The following is a 6,738-nucleotide window of genomic DNA, read 5'->3' as shown; positions in this document are numbered from 1 at the left end:
AAAGAAATATTCTTATAACAAAAAAAAAATTACCAAGGCTTCGTAGCAGCACAAAGTAAGATATCGCTTTGATGAACCAAACCATGTTTTTGAAGTTCATATTTAATCAAGACATGTTTCGGATGAAACATCATCCATCGTCAGTTGTACAATGAGGAATAAAGTGAAGTTGTGCAATAAGTAGTGTAACAAAGTGAGATATAACATGAATGATTAAGGATGAAGGCGAGAACAGAATAAAAACACACACAAAACAAAAAAGGAAAAAAAAAAAACTATTGAAGCTGAGAAAAGAGACTAATTAGTATGAAAGGGAGAAATTAAGATGTTTGACTTGGGAATTTAAAGATGGCGGCTCCCAAAGGATATGCATGGCTTCCTTAATTTTCAATTGGAAACGTGTGGAAGCAGAATCGAGGATTTTAAAATAATCTTCTGAACAAAGGGAGCGACATTTTTCAGAACCTCTCAAGTGCTTAAAGATGAGGGAATGTTTGTCGGGAGGCGAGATGTTCACGGATGCGAGTGGCGTAAACCCGCAGGGATAGGATCGTTGCCCCGGCAAACCAACTCCTGATTTTAAACGGGTGAACACAACTTAAAATGTAATGAACTTTATGATCACACATATGCAGATTGTTTGGGGAAAAAACAAGAATGCTATCAAACGCAGTTCTAAACTTTGGGCGTGTAAGCTAATTTATACCTCCGCTGTGGTGCAAGTTGGAAAATCGTAGGGAGGTGGTTTGGAAATGGCTATGATAAAGCGTTGTGATTTTTCTGACAAGTTAATTTGTAACTCAGTACCCTTGTGCTTTCGTTCTAATAGAAAACATATCAAGTATTATCAAGGTCAGTTTATAAAAGTATGTGTTTTTCTCCTCACGATCGTTGTGGGGTCAAATGACCTCCTAAGACTCGCCAATTGATGAAAAACTTAACAGCGAATGATCGGGGAATGTGAGATTTAACTGGATAAAGCAGAGAATGCTGTTGTAAGTGATGAAATTTGGCTTGACACCACCAGCCTGTTAAAACACGGTTGCCACGGCAACATCATTTATGGAAACATCAGACAACGTCAAGGAAAAGTGGCACACCTTTATTTCTGTGAGGGACAAATAAACAGCTACTCAAGTTTTCAGTATAACAGAATAAAGCACCTTTTCAAATACTCGAAAAAATCTAGGAGAGTGGCACCTACGCACCTATACAAGAGGAGATAACCCTAGCAATCTCATTAACATGTTTGGGCCACGACAAATTTTGATTTATGTAGACTCCTAAGGATTTGGTGTGAAACACTATTAATTTTGTGACCTTTAATCTGTATAGTAAGTGAATGGCCAATTAACGAACGGCACCAGCAAGTCTCTGATGTGAGCCTTCTAGCTATTTTTTCAGTTTTCTTCGCCACATCACGCGCAACAGATAGCTCAACATTTACTAGACATTTCTGTTGAAGATCACTTAGATAAGAGTTAAACCACTTTAGGGCCCTTTGATCAATGCAATAGCTATCTATTGTAGCTTTCGTAAGAGAATCTTATGTTAAACTGTTATCTATATGTGCTATGAAGTGATCTAAAGCCGGATTAACATTTGGCTACATTAAGGTCGTTATCTTTGAGAAGTTGATACACTGACAGGTCAAGCATGCGTTTATTTGGTAGATATTCCATAGCGCCTCAGTTTTCCCAGGGTGTGATACCCAAGCTCGCTAGGGGGGGCTGATATCTCCAAACCTCAGCTGCATGACGGGAAGATGAGATTTGTTTGTCAACAAACCACTGTCCTCGCGCCACGTATTGTCATTCTTATCACAGTTGCATCCATATATGGAATCTGTACAATTGCCAGTTACTCCACATGCGCACTTGTATAAAGGAATGGAGCTCGCTTCTCCCCAGTAAGTCATGTTGTCTCCATCACGTGACACCCACCAGCCCTGCATGTTACCGTTGAGTAAGAGCATTGAGTTATGACACTCGTACTTGATAAACTGCTCACAGTGGGCAGAGATGGTGGTTAGTCTTCCCAGCTGAAGGAGATTTGTCCCAGTGTAGTGAATGTCACGCTTGTAACAGCCTTTTGGGTCACATCCTTGCACCAGCGTTCTGTTTTCACTGTCGTGACTGATGACTGTCACGCCAATGTTATTCTTGTCAGTCATGTCACAGTCAACAGTGAAAGTTGCCACGCCTCCTTCTCCATCAGGATCGATGACGTAAGAACCACTTGGAGCATTGGGATTCAACAACTTAATCTCGCTACAGCTTTTATTTTCTAGAACAAAACATTGAAATGTCCAAGTTAGGTTCTGTTTTCGCCGGCTGGCTCAGAAGTCCCGTTAAGTCGACTTGCGGAAAATGATGTTTTGTTTATGCATTTTTAACCGTTTTGCGCCTTTTTCCACTTTAAGTTTTTGCAACGTGCCCCTACTTCCTTGTATACCCCTTTACTCTGCTAAGTTCCGTTTCTTTTAAGACTTCTCTCTAACAAGCGCCATTCTCACCTCTTATAAAATTATGAAATGGGAAAACAAATAGTTTGAGGTTACTACAGCGTTTGAGCTGTAAGCCCAAAGCTTCCCGCCCCCCCCCCCCCCTCGAAAGTTTTTGTTTTATTGATAGGCTCTCTTACATTTATATTAACTTTTCAAGCTTTTCTTATCTTAACACCCCCCCTCCCTACCCGCACCCCCCATCCAACAAACACAACCAAGAACGGTCTTAAGGACGTTCGCGCCAAAATCTTCCTACGGTGAGATTTTCTTTATTTCTCGCCTAGAGTTAGGTCATAAGGTACTTACTCCAAAAATATAAAAAAAAATGGGGGTCACCGACTTTGTTTCGGAGAAAATGGCAGTGGAAAAATGCCTTAATTTCGATAAATCTGTCATAATAACGAAAGGTAGCCTCATCTGCTCATCCATCGAAAATCCTAAAAATAAACTGTTAGAGTGAAGGTTTCCGTGCATAGGTTTTTAGGGGTGGGATTTTAAGATAATTTCATGCCGCTAGGGATGTCGTAAACAGTAGAGTTCATCCTGGACGAGCGTTTTCGTAACCTCTATCCGTTGCAACCACTACCGGAATTCGATGGCACGAGGAAAGAAAATTTAAAAAAAAGATAACTTCTTACGGTGAGATTTTTTTCATTTTATCATATTTTGTAGATAGTAAGTAGAGTAAGTGATTCATGATTAAAAAAATAGGGGTCACCGATGATCCAAGGGAGTAAAATCGATGTGATTTTACGAAGCTCTTTGAAAACTTCGTTTGTCACGTTTTTGCGTGACCTGTCGGGGGAGGACTGGAACCCAAGAGAGGATCGATCGTTAAAGGGATGAAAGGTTTTTACCCCAAAACAAAGCTTTCTCGAGCACAGCAACGAAGTTTTAAGCAGTCGTCATCTTCATTTGGTTAGTGTTTTGTATAATATTTCTCCATTGCCGTCATGCTCGTCTTCTGGAGTGTGGTTTTTGTGAAATTTAATCGCTGGTTTTTTCCACGCAGGTCCGCACTATTCAAGCCGACGAGGACGAAAATACTGCTCTATTTTCACGAAAGTAAAGGAGAAGAATTTCAAAAACATACGTTCATTTTGAACTTAAGTTCGTAGGGTAATAAAAACATTAAAAAAAGAAACAGCCCCATTAAATTTACGCAACGGTTCGTCCTCGAGTTTTCCAAACTTTCAGCCACTACTTGAGCAGCAGCTACCATTTAAAGAGCTTTTCCATCCTCCCGCTCACTTCTCTTTAACGTTTCATGATGATTCGGAAATAAATGTGCCATTCTTTTGCCGGCCTGGAAGTTTTTCCCCGGCGTTTTTTTCGCCATGTTATTTTAACTAATGCTTGAACAATATTTATGAAAGTCAAGTAGACTAGTGCACGACTGATAAAAACAACGCGAACATCAGTCGTGCAGTAGTCTACTTGACTTTCCTAAATATTTTTAATCAATTTTGACTGATCACGATCTTCTCTTATCCAACGCTGTGCAAGACTTATCGTCCACGGTTTCTGCAAAGGTTTTCAAACCTCAACTTCACTAATGCTCGAAGTAATGCGTGACATATTACAGTCGCGTTACCTGCGCAGTTACGTTGCGCACAAACAATTAGCGCGAACGTCCTTAAAACTGAAAGTAGCCTTCCTGGCGGCTTTATAGGTTCAGTCTTTTACTGTTGCTGTATACATGAAAACTAAAAACTAAAATAAAAGAATAATAATAAAAAAAGCATTTGTTAACTTATACCACAATGTTCACAGTTTGTTCCAAAGAATTCCAGTTTACAGTGACAGCTATAGGAATTCAACTCATGTTCAGGAACACAGTCGGCACCGTTCTTGCAAGGATCGCTTTCACAAGGCGACTGAAAATATTAAACAAAGGGAACATTAGTCATAATATAGAACTTTTCAGGACCTGTATTGTTAAGAAAGCAGACAAACTGTAGGCTTGATACAAAAATCGTACCCATTGGCTGTTACCGTCGATGCAAGGTTACATTAGCATAAAACGTTTTAGTCAAACTGAAGAGAGTGTAAATTTAAATAATTACGTTTTTCACTTACCCATAGGCTGTAATGATTGAAGGTAGCATTAAAGTGAAACTTTTTAGTTTCTCTGTACTTGTCAGTGGCCAACAACTCACACAGATAAAGACCTTTCGAGTCAGGATACGCCGCCATGTTGAACGGAAAACACTTTGGTTCAGGAACACAACGGAAAGTGCAATCAAACTGATCTTCCGCCCAGAACGATGTTATTTTCTCTGCCCATAGATAATGGAAGGGATTACGCTTAAAATCTCCAACGGAAAAGTCGCCTGCTGGATTTCGATAAAGAGCACTGTTTTCCATAGTGTACATCATCATTAATTGGGAGGACAGAAACAACAGTAATGGCCAGAGTTTCATGGTGCGGGGCTGCTGACAACTATGTGTCTTTTAAAAAGTGATACAGCCCTCCTTTAAAATGTAAATGAAAATGGAAGCTGCGATGAGTGAATGAATAATTGATTGCACGGTCTGATTAGATGGTTGGTTCAGTGCCTATGGGGCGTTTTTAGTGTCAAAATCCAAACATGCGTTCGGCACGTGCAAAACGTCTATTGACTATTGTCGTCAATAAAATAAAATAAATAAAATAAATAAATAAAAGTTATTTATTTTATTTTATTTATTTAACTCAAAATTTCCCTTTAGCTGATGGAGACCTTCAATTCAATAATTCAAACTTTCAATTTAGCAATTCAATTTAATTAGGCCTAAGGTTAGCGTTAATGAAGGGCAGGTATATTTTGCAGTTTGCAGGTTGCAGGTTCCAGGTTGAAATTTACCGTGACTGTTACATGAATAGCTAACTTTAGGCCTAATTAGGCATAAAAACGTTTCTTTAGGCCTCCTTAGGCCTAAAAACGCTTCTTTAGGCCTAATTAGGCCTAAGGTTAGCTATTCATTTAACAGGCACGGTAAATTGCAAGCTGCAAGCTGCAAAATATACCTACCGTTTAATGAATGTTTAGGAGTCTTCTGTATTGGTAAAACAAAGACCTGTGACTTATATGAAGCGAAGTAAATATTTGAACTGCCGAATTGAATATTTGAATTGTCGAATAGAATGTTTGAATTACCGAATTGAATATTTGAATTGTCGAATTGAATATTTGAATTGTCGAACTGAAAGTTTGAATTGCCGACTTGAATATTTGAATTGTTGAATCGATTGCCGAATTGAATATTTGAAAGTTTGAGTTATGACAATGTGCGAGCCAGCGAGCCATGCGAGGGTTCTGTCCTCGTTCTGTCCTGGTGTACCGGGTCAGAAGGGAATAACCATTGTTCTTTTCATTGGTTAGCTGTTGTGTATTGTTTGGTCTTTTGTGTCGGCTCTTGTGAACCGGTACACGAGGACAGAACCCATGCGAGCCATGGCTGCGAGCCATGACTGCGAGTCAACATAGCGAGCCATGCGAGTCAACATGCGAGTCACACAGTTATTGAAAGTTAACTGTTTTATGATGGGTGCTTAGGCTTAATAGGGAGCTTAAGCAACGACAACGGCGACGGCAACGAGAACGTCAGAAATTTGCATATTTAGTGGGTAAAAACAATAGCTTTGCACGCCCTGCACGTGCGTTTTTCACTTTTGTCCATTTCGTTGCCGTCGTCAGCAAAACAGCAACGTAAAATAGCCAAGTTTTTGGTTTTATGAAGAACGTCAGCACTTGAGGATAAATTTTCATTTTCTCTCCTAAAATGGAGTGCTGTTCCGACTGGTGTCATCTTTGAGGAATTACCACACCCTTGTCATATTGTCCCTAATAGGCAGCTTAAGCAGCATCTAGATGCTAGTATAAAGTTTGCATACAAGTACAATAATGTTCTAGTGTTTCATAGGTTTTGCTTCTCAGATGGTTCCTAACACTTTTTTAGATGTAGGATCTTAACTTCTTAATGCAAAATAAATTCGTCCATAGTTCCCTTGAAACTAAGCATACACGAACAAGCAACAATATAAGGTTTTTAAATTTATTTAATAAAGAATTATTTGAAATGAAATGAAGATGTCATCATGGCAGTTGTTCGCTTTTTGTTGGGATAAAATAACATGCATATTGTCCTGGTATTTTTTCTTTCTCTTTCGGGTGGGTTTTGTAAGGAATCCAAGGAATCGATCAAGGAAGTAAAAAGTGTGTTCCACTCGGCAGTTTGAACACCGTCTT

At 39.3% G+C, this 6,738-nt stretch overlaps 1 pseudogene; it reads right to left on the bottom strand.

Annotated features, from left to right (window-relative positions):
• Positions 1-1,087: 1,087 nt before the first annotated feature.
• LOC137973478 (contactin-associated protein-like 2) lies at positions 1,088-4,965 on the bottom strand (annotated as a pseudogene).
• Between the last annotated feature and the right edge of the window lie 1,773 nt (positions 4,966-6,738).

Source organism: Montipora foliosa, chromosome 10, assembly GCF_036669935.1.
Source record: "Montipora foliosa isolate CH-2021 chromosome 10, ASM3666993v2, whole genome shotgun sequence".
Taxonomy (NCBI): domain Eukaryota; kingdom Metazoa; phylum Cnidaria; class Anthozoa; order Scleractinia; family Acroporidae; genus Montipora; species Montipora foliosa.
The sequence above is the reverse complement of the archived record's forward strand: the minus strand, read 5'-3'. Positions and strand labels throughout refer to the sequence as shown.